The sequence below is a fragment of the Lissotriton vulgaris genome, chromosome 6, assembly GCF_964263255.1.
Source record: "Lissotriton vulgaris chromosome 6, aLisVul1.2, whole genome shotgun sequence".
Classification (NCBI taxonomy): Eukaryota; Metazoa; Chordata; class Amphibia; order Caudata; family Salamandridae; genus Lissotriton; species Lissotriton vulgaris.
The window spans coordinates 828,126,222-828,141,554 of NC_141694.1; positions in this window are offsets into that span (position 1 = coordinate 828,126,222).

A 15,333-nucleotide genomic window follows, 5' to 3' on the forward strand; every position below is an offset into this window, starting at 1 on the left:
GGTAAACATGTTTCCGGCTGCAGAGCAAAGGGCCTTGCCTTCCTGTCTCCTTGCAAGTGATTTACAGCACCCGTTACCATGGTAGGCCCATGGCCCCCGCGCATTGCGCATTACACCAAGACACGTATGCACCCACTAACGTTCAGTATTGAACGGCCTCTGCCCGAGAGACCTTTTACTTCAGATAATACATCCTCCAAACATAAGATACCAGATATGTTATAGGTGCAGGTCGTTCTGACATCCCAGACACCAAGACTCTTCTACTAGAGCTAAAGTCAAGTCTTCCAGCTCTCCCCAGTTACACATCTTTACCACGTCATGCCCAGTTGCGCACGCACTCAGGGTAAAGGTTTCTGCTGACCCTGCAGAATCTTTCTATGCATCCACCCATCTATGACACTTCTGTGACGTTTCCAGTACACACCTCCGTGTATGCCCCTGTACACGCCTTCTTTCACGCCCATGTGTTCTTATCTCTTCTCTTTTCACTTGTTACGCCTACTGTATTCATTTCAACTGTACAGTTTTACTATATATAATGTGTGATGTTAATAAAATGTTGAATATCCCTTCCTGAACCTTAGTGGTGATGGAACTCGATGTCCAGCGTCTCGAGATGCTTAATTAAAGCCCGTATGACTCAGATACCACGGACTCTGCCTCTCATTTTATTGAGCTATCCTTATTGTCATTTAATGTATAGAAAAATAGTCCCGGTAATTATATTTACCACATAATCTGGCGCCCGATTAGGTACCCCTCCCCTTCATCACGCGCCAGCGATGTAACGCAGGCCCTGACCCCTTCTACAGCCGTGACGGACCCCTTTCTGTGCACACCTGCAGGTTTTCCTGCTAGCTCCCTCAGGCACACGGAGGAGACGGAGACTGCGGTCCGGCATCCAGACGAGGCGGTGAGGAATGCGGAGAGTCCCGACCAGAGCCCAAGCCGAGAGAGCAAGGTCCGAGGTATCCGGAGGCCCACCTGTTCCGAAGCGCATGCGTAGTGCGTAGTAGCAGCCAGACGTCGTAGCAGTCCAGTCCAGTCCAGTATCAAGTTTCCGAGGCCTTCAGTTTTGCTTCCCGGTGAGTACCGTTGTTGGGAACGCATCTAGACGGGTTCATTAATTTGTGCCCGGTCAAGACGGGTCTGGGTACACAGACCCGGTCCAGACGTGTTCACTTAGGTGGATACGGTATGACGTGTCTCTTTATGGGACCGGTATGTCTGTACTGTTTTAGCAGTGCATCTAGTGATCCAGTATTCTAGTATTGTTTCTCGAGATTTTCAGAACTGTGTTTTTCTATGTACCAGGTAGTATCAGTCTGGAATGTGTTAATGTGTTTTTTGTCGTGGTATGAATGATTGTTTGCTATACATTACTGTGTTTATTGTGTTCAAGTTCAAGAAAATTTCAAATATGCCGCTGTTTTCGAAATTACGTCAGATAGGAACTAGGAAAGGGATACTCGAAGAAGCAGTTCCCGTCCCGCCTAGGGACACTCCCGGACATTTTATGTACCATAAACATGGCTTAGATGCCATACTGTACTTAGACTTATGGGTTGATTATACAAAGGATCTGGAAGAGAAATATAGATGGCCTGTCTCAGGGACATGGGATGCTGAATGCATCATGAGAGTAGAGGAAGCACTATGGAAAAAGAAAGCCAGACAATCCCAGAAAGATGCTATAGAACTGTGGCGTAAAGAAGCGCATAGATCAACAGAGAAAGAAATTAGGAAAGCAGAGAAAAGTAGAGAAGAATCAGAAAAAGCCCAAGAAAGAGAACTACTAGAAGAAGGTGAACGAGTTAGAGCAGAACAATTAGACCGACAAAGAAATGCCCTTATTCAAGGCATGTATCCTCTTCTCGCCGAGGGCCTACCAAAGGCGACCCCGGAAGTACCCAGTAATTTACCGCCATCACTGGTTCCAACTAAACTCCGTCATAAACAGACCGCAGCGGATATTTTCCTTTCATCTTACTTAGATGACACTGTCCCAGATTATACAAACAGAACCCCAAATATTAATCCTCACATCCCTGTTCAAGACACGATTCCCCCCACTGTTTCTCCTGCCACTGGTCCTGCCACTGGTCCTGGCAATCCTTTTACTCCACCTGCAACCCAGGGCCAACCGACATTACCTACACCTACTTTTCCAGCTACATTACCACCTGCGACAGCACAGCCAGTATTAGTTGACGATCACACTTCAAGAGGGGCAGTAGGAGGTCTCCCTATCACCCCGCCTCAAGTTAAACGAACCACACTCAGAGAAGCAGCATTACAGCGCACACCGAAAGTAACTACATGCGCAGCCCTTAAACAGTACCTTACTGATTGCAGATATGATCCAATACCAGGCGAAGACCAGATGATATTATATTCAATACGTATACGATGTGTTACGAACTATTTGACTATTCTACCAGAAATGAAGGAACATCTAGACAACATATATCGTTTTATTAGAACAGGAGAGAGACCAGAAAGTATTCACGAGGCCATGGCACACAGGAAGGTGGAGATTCAAAATATGATCTTACAGTTTTTGATAAATTGTTTGATAAGGGAACAAGACCAGCCAGGTAAAGATAAAGAAGAGATGAAAATTCTGATAAAATGGAGTGACAACATAGCTGATGGTAAACATAGTAAACAAGGTTGTATAGAATCCATGTACAGAAAGATTCGTAAAGAAATTCTAGACATACACGCAAGGGAAAAAGCAGCAAGAGAAGCCGAGAAAGCGGATGATGAGGTCTCAGAAGACGATGATATAGAAACTGCGAGTGCAGATAGAATAGCGTATGTAGGTAGGGCGAACCCCTTTGACAGACCCATACGCCCAGAATGCAAGAAACGTTTTCTTTCTCCCATACCAGAACAATGTTCTCTTGAACATCTATTCCAAGCCACCGATAAAGTATTGAAACAACGAATAGGTTACAGTGAACTTAGTACCATGCATGAACAGGAACTAACCCGGTCAGCAGTCCAATGGGCTGGCAATACCAGCGTATATAAAGATGACTCAGTAGCGCAAACATTTTTGAATCTTTCCCCAGACGAACAGCGATTAGCTGGTATGTACATGATTCAACACCTCATTACATTGTATGAAAGTCAGCATTCTGATCCAGGTCCCCTATATAATGTATTGGAAGAGTTGCTCCTAAAGAGATGGAGAGGCCTAGGTACCGATTTAATTAATGTCATTCTAGAACAGCGACACAAATACAGAACTTTCCTGACTCCACATTTCGTTCCTGTTCCACCCCCAGTAAGGAAAACATTTTACATAGACAGACAGAATCCCTTACGAGAAGTTCATCCCGTACGGACAACAGGTGGTGAGCTTGAACGAGTATTTGTTTACACCCCCTTAACAAAAATGGAATTATTAGAAATGAAAAAATTAGTGCCCTGTCATGATAAAGATCCAGCAGGGTTTCACCGTGAATTAAAAGACATGCTCCGCATGGGGGAGTATATGTATCCCGATATACTTAAAATGTTAAAGGTACTGTTGCCAGCCGGCATTTACGAAAAACTGAAAGAAAAAGAATGGGAGGTGGGAGAGAAAAAGATTGATTGGGCAGAATTAGAAAACGAAGAAAATACACGAATCCCTGGTACTGGTCTTGGAGAAAAAGCTAAAGGATTACCAGAATTATTAGTACAGGTCTTGCCGAGGTTATTGACAACTAAAAAGGAAGACTGGGATGCAATCTCAGCCTGCAAACAGAAACAAGACGAAGACACCAGTGATTTTTATTCCAGATTCGAGAAATGTTTCATTATTAATAGCGGCCTGAAAACAAGTAGTGAATCATACCCACATCTTTTTGTGACCAAATTAGTAGAGAATTCTTTACCACAGGTTAAAAATAGAGTACTGAAAGTCGAGAGTACATGGCAAGCTAATACCCCTTCCCAAATGTTACAAATGTTACAGTACCACCAGAACCGAATTAGAGAAGAACACGAACATGAACAGAGACGTATTAAAGATACGAAAATGAAAGTACTAGTTGCCCAGTCCGTCCCAGCTGATGGGCAGAAGAGGGGTACGACACAGACTAGTCATACTGCAGCTCCTGTTAAAGGGACGTGCAATTACTGTAAGCAGCCAGGTCACTATATAAATGAATGTGCCGTTCTAAAATACAATATTGCTACAGGCAGGACGAAAGAAAGACCGCGTCCACCTAGACAAGAACAAGTTCCGCAAAATATTCCGCAGAACACGCGATCTCCTCAGAACACACAACAGACAGTAGCAGTACCCCAACCCCAACCCATTGCTGCCACGCAACATGTTACACAGCAAATGTACCAGTATGCTCAGTCAGATTATCCCGATTATCAGCAGTACTCATGAAACAGCCTAGAGAGGGAGGTTGGCTTGCCCCTTAGTGAGGTTCCTGTAGATCAAGAGGGTCCCTATGTACATAGTCAGGTATTAGGGGAAGACAGAAAATTTTTGATTGACACAGGGGCGAGCAGAACTACCATCTGTCATGACGAGGTTCCAGGGGCACCCCTCTCAGGCTCACAGAATGTTTCCCTGGGATTTTCAGGAAAGCCTATTGTTAACGAAGTGTCAAAGCCAGTTTCCCTAGAAGTTGGTCCACTATCGCGTACTACAGACTTGTTACTTACGAAATCATGTCCAGAAAACTTGCTTGGTATAAAAACATTGAAAGCGCTAGGAGCAGTGATTTGTTGTTCTCCGGAAGGAGTGAGATTGTTCTTACGTGATTTTAAAGGACATTATGTGTTAAGAGATTTTGATCCACGATTACAGAATGTACCACAGCACTTATGGGCACAAGGTCCAACTGATGTAGGTTGCATGCATATTACACCATATCGTGTTACTCTCAAGCAAGGAGTTGTACTACCCCGAATTCGACAATACAAGTTACCGCCTGAGGCTGTAGTGGCCTTACTGGAAATTATTGACAAGCTCATTGTTCAAGGAGTGGTTGTAGAAACTGACTCCAATGTATGTAATTCTCCTATCATCCCGATTCTTAAACGAACTGACCCAAATGCACCACCGGTCTACAGACTGGTGATTGACCTTCGAGAATTAAACAAATGCATCATACCCCAGTACCCAGTGGTCCCAGACATTTCCTCCCTATTGACTGCCATTGATTCTGAAGCTGCGTTCTTTACTGTAATCGATCTCAAGAACGCCTTCTTTAGTGTCCCCATTCATCCGGAAAGCCAGTATCTCTTCGGATTCTGTTTAAATGGCCGAAGCTTCAAATTTGCACGTGCTCCTCAAGGGTTCACAGAAAGCCCTAGTATTTACAGCCAAGCACTGAAACGACAACTAGACTATATTCACATGCCTACTGACACTGCCCTGCTCCGGTATGTTGATGATCTATTGATCACAGCACGAACAGAACGAGATTGCGAACGTGCATCACTGACAGTCTTGTACTATCTGGCCGAAAAGGGGCATAAAGTGTCCCCTTCGAAACTACAATTCTGTGCCCAGCAAGTGGTTTACTTAGGACACTTGCTGTCCAAGAGGGGTAGACAGTTGACACCAGACCACATTCAGTTAATTGCACATCTTCCACAGCCCAAGACACAAAAGGAAGTACGGGCCTTCATTGGCCTCACTTCTTACTGCAGACAATGGATTCCCCAGTATGCATATCTAGCCAAACCACTCATACAGTTGACAACACAGGAGGCAGCAACTTCGACTGTCCTCCCTTGGACTCAGGAACATACACTTGCTTTTGATGAACTGAAGAAAGCTCTATGTCAAGCACCTGTTTTAGCGACACCATGTTACAGCAAACCTTTTACACTCTTTGTCACTGAACGCGATGGCACAGCATTATCTGTTCTCACACAAGATCGAGCAGGAAAACACAAGCCTTGTGCTTATTTTTCTAGTACATTGGATCCGGTAGCCCAGGCTCTGCCTGCGTGCCTAAAATCAGTTGCAGCAACAGCTCTAGCTATCAGACAAAGCGATTCCATAGTATTAGGACATCCTCTGACAGTACAGGTTCCACACTCCGTGGAAGTCCTCCTAAACAGGACACAGACTCAACACTTGACCATAGCACGATTGACAGGACATGAACTGACACTGTTTCAGCCACACATAGAGATCAGACGTTGCAAAATACTGAACCCCGCTACACTGTTACCCTCAATCACAGCAGATCCCGTACCACATGACTGTGTGGACGTCATTAATACCGTAACAAAGCCAAGACAAGACTTGACCGACATTGCATTGCCTGACCCAGACCTGACACTTTATGTGGATGGTTCATGTATGAGAACAAGTACAGGAGAGTTAGTAGCCGCATATGCAGTGACTACTGCTACTGAAGTCATAGAAACACATTGTATTGACACACTGTCTGCTCAAGCAGCAGAGCTCATCGCTCTGACCCAAGCCTGCATACGAGCCAAGAACATGAAAGTAAACATATACACGGATTCACAGTACGCATTCGGAGTCGTACACGACTTCGGCGTTCTCTGGCAAGAGAGAGGTTTTCTGACCTCCCACGGAGCCAAGATACAACATGGTCCCCTTATTCAAGCTCTGTTAGAAGCAATACATTTGCCTATAGCCATTGCCATCATGAAGTGTAAAGCACATACTAAAGTCACTGACACCATTTCCCAGGGTAACGACCTGGCAGATCGAACAGCTAAGCTTACAGCTCAGACTCATACAGACATATCGACTGACACGACAAAGACTGAAGTAACCCCACTGACACATTGTATGACGGTCAGGGATCCCACACAAGATGTACTCGACATACAGTCACATGCCACTCCAGACGAAATAAAGAAATGGACGGAACAAGGAGGGGTCCAGACAGAGCAGGGATGGATGACGAAGGGAAAAGCCACATGGTTTCTCCCCGACTCAATGGTTCAAGTTATCATTAATACAGCACATAGTCCAGCGCACTTAGGAGAGAAAGCCATGTTAGACAGCATTCAGAATATATGGTTCAACAAGCATTTACGTGCAGCAGCAAAACAGAAAGTACGTACCTGTATGATCTGTTGTCAGTTCAATCCAGGCAAAGGCATTCCCGTGGAACAAGGTGGATTTCATCCTCCTGACCATCCTTTTGAAGTCCTCCAGATGGATTATATCCAGATGGACAGATGTCGTGGATTTAAGTATGTCCTCGTAGTTGTATGTGCCCTTTCCAGATGGACAGAAGCTTACCCAGTCCCAGATTACACTGCCGTGACCACTGCCAAACAGTTGGTTCGTGAATTTTTCCCGCGATATGGTTTGCCCCGTGTCGTGTACTCAGATAATGGACAGCCATTCTCGTCCGAACTCATGAAACAGGTATCACTCCTGTTAGGATACCAGTGGAAATTCCACTGTGTACGACACCCCGAAGCAGCTGGTCTCGTTGAGAGACATAATCAGACTCTGAAAACCAGGTTAGCGAAGGTCTGTGCAGAAAAAGGTGTAGATTGGATGGTAGCCCTGCCGGTTGCCCTCTTTTACATGCGTATGGTAGCCCATTCCAGAACCGGACTGTCTCCTTATGAGATTGTTTTCGGTCGTCCCCCCAATATGTGGGGTACGCCTATGCCTCGTAAAATTACAGATGTCGACAGTAATATGCTGACAGATTACCTGGCTTCCTTGATGTCTGCACTACTCTCTTGTCGTTCACAGGTCGCGGCTGCCTTCCCGGACAATACCCAAGTGAAACTGCATGAAATTGTTCCAGGAGACCTGGTGTTGGTCCGCAACTTTGACCGCTCAAGCCCTTTGGAGCCCAGGTGGAAGGAACCGAAACTGGTGTTGATGACCACGAGGACCGCTGTGAAGATTGAAGGAAGAAAAGGGTGGCTCCACTCCAGCCACATCAAGCGATTTCATGGACTGTGTCCAAAGACATTTCCCAAGGACTGCCCCGATACAGACTCTAAACTCCCCCTGTTAGAAAAAACTCCGCAACAGGAGTACAAAACAAAGTTGAGGTCTAGTAAGTCAGACAGCGTTTAATTGTTTAACTCCCCCTCGGGTGAAGCGGTTAGACAGGTTTCTGACATGTATAAGATAGACCCAAATAGTCAGAGAGATAGGCGAATCGAAAAGAGAGAAAAATATTGCAAAAACCTGCACAGCAGATGCGTCATTGCTTTAATTTTTATGTTTGTTCTGAGTATATCGATTGTATGCATAAGCTTAATGCTACATGTTTTCTTTCCTCCTCATGGTTCACAGGTACATACTTCTTTCAATAACACCGTAGAGCACACTTTCCGTGACCTGCCCCCTCACGAACTATCCTATCGTCTAGCACTGCGCAACAACACTTTTATCCGTATGTTACACCATTCTCACCAGACCAGCAATGTCACGAATTGCTGGGTATGTGGCCGACTCCCTCCCTATCAGAAATACAAGGGAGCTCTGCCTCTCTTTCCTTACCCGTTTACACATAATGGTTCGTGCGGAGCATGGTTTACTTTAATGTCCTCATTAGACAGTGAGTCCAAAGTTTCCCAAGGCAATTGGATGTGGGGAAACTTGAATACAGTTATGAATAAAGCATGTTTCCCAGACAAGGAAGGTTTTCCCCGAAGGACAGGAACCGATCTAGAAAATGAAGTGTATGGATTAGGAAATTTTACACTTAACCTCATGATTCTGAACGTTCAGTCCGAGACTAATTCGGACTTACTGTTTATAACAGTTTTACCAGTGAAAGGTGAATTATGCGTCAGAAGGAATGGTTCAGTACACCTAGGACACAGTGATTGTAATACTGTGGTCGAATTCAGTGATAAAGGAAAGTCTACTTTCAAAGCTTCCCGCCATTCCTATTTCATTTGTGGTCAGACAGCTTATGTACGTCTGCCATTAGATTGGGATGGAACGTGTTACATTGCGTTCCTACTGCCACCTGTTTTTCTAGCCCCACCTGATTATCATCGAAATTCCCATCTTGTGCATGTAAGACATAAGAGAGACCTTCCTCCTGTTATCGATTACTCCGAGTCAGCATGGGACCAGTATAAAGATTACATTAAAGGATATTTCTGGTTCATAGGTCCCGTCCAAAATAGTAAGATAATACGTAGGTTAACACGAACTCTTGAAGCAGTAGTGAATGAGACTACTTCTGCTTTGGGTAACCTGACCGAAGAGCAGTCTGCTATGAGACTTGTCGTTCTTCAAAACCGCCTTGTCCATGACGTCATCCTGGCCGATAGGGGCGGGGCTTGTAGAGTGATCGGATCTAGTTGTTGTATTTTCATTCCTAATAACGCACCGTCCGTGTATAAAGCGATCACAAGGCTTCATTAGATAGCTCACCTGATACATCAGAATCCAGGCACCTGGACTTGGTCCGGTTGGCTCTGGAGTGTGATATCCGCCTGGGGATGGAAAGTACTGTCGTTCCTAGGACTAGTATTCCTTATAGTATTCAGTTGTTGTCTCTGTCTACAATGTGGGCCAGCGATTTGCGGCTTGTGCGCCACAGCTTGTATTCCCCGTCCAAGTTCACGTTCCCGTCCCCGAATGAAGAAAGATGAGCAAATGATGTTATATGAACAGATAGATGGTCTCATGAAAATAGATATATCCTAAAGGGTGTAGTAGGGGCCAAGGAAGGAATGAGGAAATAGAAATTTTCAGGTATCCAGCGTGTCCCCCACTCGCACCCTATCCATGCACCTATGTTCCATGTATGTCATGTAACTCCCTTCCCGTGCCTGCCATGAAGACGCATATGCATTTGCGTCCAATGTTAACATGTCAGTTATTCAGCCCTCCAAGAAAACCACGTTAATCCGGCTTTTAGGCCTATGGTGCCAACGTCTTTACATGGTGCACTTTTAAATAACGCGAAGTACACGTTTTTCCACGTTTTTCTGGCTCAGTCGAGCCAGGCCCTTAATTGAGGCTCCGAGTCTCTTCTGTCTCTGAAGCTGTAGTTTAGGTATGAATCCCTGACCTCTGCCTTACTTCCTGCCCAGCAAAGCGGTGCCCGGCTCGGCCTGGCCTGCCTGCCAAGACAGTATTTTGCCTACAGTTATCTGCTCAGCCCCCTCGAAAACACATTCCAGTCTAGTGAAATAGGTAAACATGTTTCCGGCTGCAGAGCAAAGGGCCTTGCCTTCCTGTCTCCTTGCAAGTGATTTACAGCACCCGTTACCATGGTAGGCCCATGGCCCCCGCGCATTGCGCATTACACCAAGACACGTATGCACCCACTAACATTCAGTATTGAACGGCCTCTGCCCGAGAGACCTTTTACTTCAGATAATACATCCTCCAAACATAAGATACCAGATATGTTATAGGTGCAGGTCGTTCTGACATCCCAGACACCAAGACTCTTCTACTAGAGCTAAAGTCAAGTCTTCCAGCTCTCCCCAGTTACACATCTTTACCACGTCATGCCCAGTTGCGCACGCACTCAGGGTAAAGGTTTCTGCTGACCCTGCAGAATCTTTCTATGCATCCACCCACCTATGACACTTCTGTGACGTTTCCAGTACACACCTCCGTGTATGCCCCTGTACACGCCTTCTTTCACGCCCATGTGTTCTTATCTCTTCTCTTTTCACTTGTTACGCCTACTGTATTCATTTCAACTGTACAGTTTTACTATATATAATGTGTGATGTTAATAAAATGTTGAATATCCCTTCCTGAACCTTAGTGGTGATGGAACTCGATGTCCAGCGTCTCGAGATGCTTAATTAAAGCCCGTATGACTCAGATACCACGGACTCTGCCTCTCATTTTATTGAGCTATCCTTATTGTCATTTAATGTATAGAAAAATAGTCCCGGTAATTATATTTACCACATAAATAAGAGGGGGGAGGCCTGGTTATAGCCTCTCCGGACCCTCTTCATATCAAAGTACTGGATACAGTGCTGACGGATGGCATGGAATTGATCGTGTTTCAGTTTCACCTTCATAGCAGAGCCAGTGGGAAGGGTGCAGTAGTGTATCACCCCCCAGGAGAAAATAATAAAACTTTCTGCACCTTACTACTGGAGTCCCTTGCCCCTTATATTTCACAATCTAAGCCTTTTTTTCTGGCGGGCGATTTTAATCATCATTTTGTTGAGCCTGAAAACTCAGACACTAAGGGTCTGTTATCCGCAATGGAATCTTTAGGGCTCTCACAGAGGATTCATGAGCCCACGCACAAAGCAGGCCACATCCTGCATAATATCTTTGCCAACTATGGCCTAACAACAGATCCCCCTTGGGCACTGACTTGGACTGACCACTGTGCCCTCACGTTTACTTGGAAGGCAACAGGCAGTGGCAACAAGCCCCATGGTAGAGTCATCCCACGGAGAGCATGGAGGAAAGTCACCCGGGACTCGTTTAGTCAAGCTGTCAGGCCCCCTTCTTTTGAGAAAGTTAAGACTAGTGACATGGCCTTAGACCAATGGGAGACCTCTATTGTAGACACTTTAAACATTATTGCACCTCTTAGAGCAATACGAATGAGGGATAGAGAGAACTCAGCCCCCTGGTACTCCGAGACTCTTAAAAGGAAAAAGCCCATTGCAGAGGGAAAGAAAGGAAATGGAGGAAAACCAAACGGCGTGAGGATAAACAGGCTTTTTCAGCGGCGCATAAAGTCTATTAAAGAATTGCAATACGGCAAGGAAGATAATTTAGGGGTGCGAATACGTGAGGCGAACAACTCCTCCAAGGAGCTCTTTAAAATACTTCAGGAGTTCACAAATCCCATAGTAAACCCACTATCCATTACCCCTACTCAAACATTGTGTAATGATCTAGCAAACTATTTTAAGGAAAAAATAGACAAGATATATTGCTCTTTAGAAGGAGGAAAGGTATCTAGCAGGTCATCCCCTTTGGGGAGACATCCCACATTACCTAGATTAGACTCCTTCCCAATCATTACAATAGAGCAACTCTGCTGGCACAAACTAAATCAGGTGCTCCAACAGACCCGGTGTTACCATTTAAAATGGCTGAACTAGCATCTATCCTAGTTCCCTCTCTAACTAAGGTCTGTAATATCTCCCTGGATACAGCCTCTTTCCCAAGAAATTGGAAAAAGGTTCATGTAAAACCTCTGCTAAAAAAAATGCTGGCCGACCCAATGGAACTGCAAAATTACAGGACAATCTCCCTTCTCCCGAGTAGTTCAAAGGTATGGGAGACTTTGGTGAATAAGCACCTGATGCTATATTTAGAGATCATCTGGGGATGATTCGTTTGCACGATATTAGTCTTAAAATAAAATAAAAATAAATGAAGAGCTAAGTTGCAAAATACTCACCTCATAACCAAAGTTAATATTACTAGAGTATAGAAGCGACAGGACAGAGCTGACAGGAAATTTCCAGCCTTACCAATTTTCCCAGGTCCATGCACAACTAACTGCTCTAGTCTGGGTGTTTTACTGTGTATTCTAGGACCTCTAGTACTTGTTTAGCCATCAATAATCGAAACTACAAGTCCCAGAATTTAAAGGAAAAAGTACACCCTGGGCTGGAGTAGCTAGTCAAGCCTGAACAAGGGAACCTTGGTATCCATGAGAAAATGGTAGGGTGATAAGGGCCTTAGAAGCCTGGGAGGGCAGAAAAACCCAATTTCAGGCTTCAGCAGCTTGTCTTTCTAATTTCATAAAGTGCTAAAGACCCAGGGCCATACCACAAAAGTTTGCACTTGTGTAAATAAACACAATCCAGGGCAAATGTCTGCTTCTTTTCTGCAGTGTTGGCAAACAATATTTGCACCCGAACAAAACATGTGTTAAAGGGATTCTATACAATTGTTCCTGTTGTTTTAAATTACAACATACATTCTGACAACCTTTCAAATGTCAAATATGGGAGTATGTTTCAGATGAAGTCATTGTATTCTTTCATTTATTGCATGATTATCAAAATAGTGCAGAAATAGTTTATTTTGCCAGAAAGGCCATTTATGGATTACGACCAGCTGAGTTTTCTATTACACTTTTAAAATGATATATAAACAATACATATGTTAAATATGGTATTGCAATGCTTTTATAATATGAACACTGCATCAACATGCACTGGCAAAATCAATAAGTCGGGTTGTAATGTGGTAAAATGGGAAAAAAGATGAAAAAGTGGGATCTGGCAGGCAAGACCGGTGGTGTCAAGGTGAGCTAGCCAGACATGACTAGGAAGGATGGAGGAGACGTCAATGTGGTGAGTAGCAGGTGGGTTACATGATTGTCATGGATCCATTTTAGTTTAGAGATTGGACACATCAGTTACTGAGGAGGAGCTATCAGTTACTGAGGAGGAGCTATAGGTGGTGTGAAATGAGGATGGATCTTAGGCACCGATTGCTCAAGGACAACAACAAATCATGCAGGTAGGGCCAAAGCAATACTCAGCCATATGGTTCACCTCCATCCACTGGTATTCTCTGTCACCTACCCTTTCTCTCCCAGAAACATGATAGAAGTGGTTCAAAGTAGCATGACTGCACCTCTGAAGCATACAAGGTATGCCATCAGGCGCGACCAGTACAGATAAGAGCGGAGGAGCGTTGGGGCAGTGGGGCAGGGGGGAGTCAACATTTGACGGGATAGGAAAAATAAATAAATAAAACCACTTACCTTGCGCTCGCTGTTATGTTGGTTGGGCCAATAAGGGGGTCAGCACAGATCACAGGCCGCTTTATTGGAAATAGGTGCACCTTACATACAAGTTCCCTTGGCCTGTGCCATACAAAACTAAACCTCACTAAATATTGTCTTCCTACTTTACCCCCAACCCCTCCCCTAAACATGTTCCCCCTGCAACAATTAAAAACACAACTTGCAATTTCCTAACCTTTCCACAACTACCTAAGTAGGTAAACGTCTTATGTTCTTTCATAACTGTCACTATACATCATTATACCACAACTGACCTAGGAAAAACGCCCCAAAGAAACATAGCGCACCACACCAGTACCTGTTCCTGCGACAACCCCAATACAAAATTCCCCCCTGATGCACCTGCTCCCAAGAAAACTACCTAGCTGAAAAAGTAATAAGCTATCCAACAACAAACCCCGCAAAAACCAGCCGGAAGCTCGTTCCCTAGAGAGGGAGGGCGGGACAAAGCTAAACTGCCCAGTGTCCTCCTTGACCGGCTGTTGTGTCACAAACACCAAAATGGTGGCTTGTGACACAAGATTGTCGGCTATAAAACCCCAAAGCCCAAAACTAGCCCAAACCAAGCCCAGCAAGCCCAACGCCAGCCCAATGTAGCCCAACCAGCCCAATGGGCCCTGTCTGCCAAGCCCAAAACTAGCCCAACCCAAGCCCAACAAGCCCAACACCAGCCCAATGGAGGCCAACCAGCCCAATGGGCTCTGGCTGCCCCGGCCCAAAACCCCCTGGGGGGGCAGGCCTCCCGCTGGTCGACCGCCCCCCAAAGCCCTATTCCCCCCTCCCCAGCACCGCCCCTCCACTCTTACCTGTACTGACCATACCTGTATGCCATGCCACAGTGAGTGCGCTGAAAACACAAAAAATAACATTATAGACAGACTCAGTCAAAGTATTGCGCAACTCTCCATACACACATTGCCTCCCAGCCCGCAACAAAATATGTATTTTCACCAGTATGCAGCCTCCCTCATTGGCTGTACATAAGCTGACATAGAATGACAGACTCCCATTGTTCCAGAATCCACTTTAGACTTTATAAAGTATGGAACATTTCAGAATCCACTATAGACTGCATGGCATGAGATAAACTTGTACAATGCAAGCAGATTTTGTACAACAAAAGCATTCCTTTGACTGCTTCACTGAGGAGGTCAGTAGATGAAAATGCAAGCGATGAAAGATCCTATTGCTGTACAAACTTCACCACATAATTACAAGCTCACATCGAAACTTATGACATCCTTGACACTCAGGATTGGAGAATGGGTCTCTTCCTTGAGGGCAATGAAAGTACCACTCTCAGGCAGCTGTAATTGTTCATAGGATGCTTAACCCTCTTTGTCTTATTTGTCACCATTTGAAATGATCATTCTGATGCACAACCATTATTTTCAGGTGCAATTACTCTAAGAGGGAAAATGACCTCATTCCGTTTTTGGGGATTCATTAATGCACCAGGCTCTTGCACAAAATGTGACAGTAAAATCTGAAAACTTTTCCTAGTATTTAAAACTATGAGAAATGCATTTTCCCATGTTAAAAATGTGAATACTGCCATAAATGTGGAACAGAAACCGCACCAGTAAATATCTGAGCCAGCTTGTGAGATTCAGCTAACTAAGGCTCCTTAAGC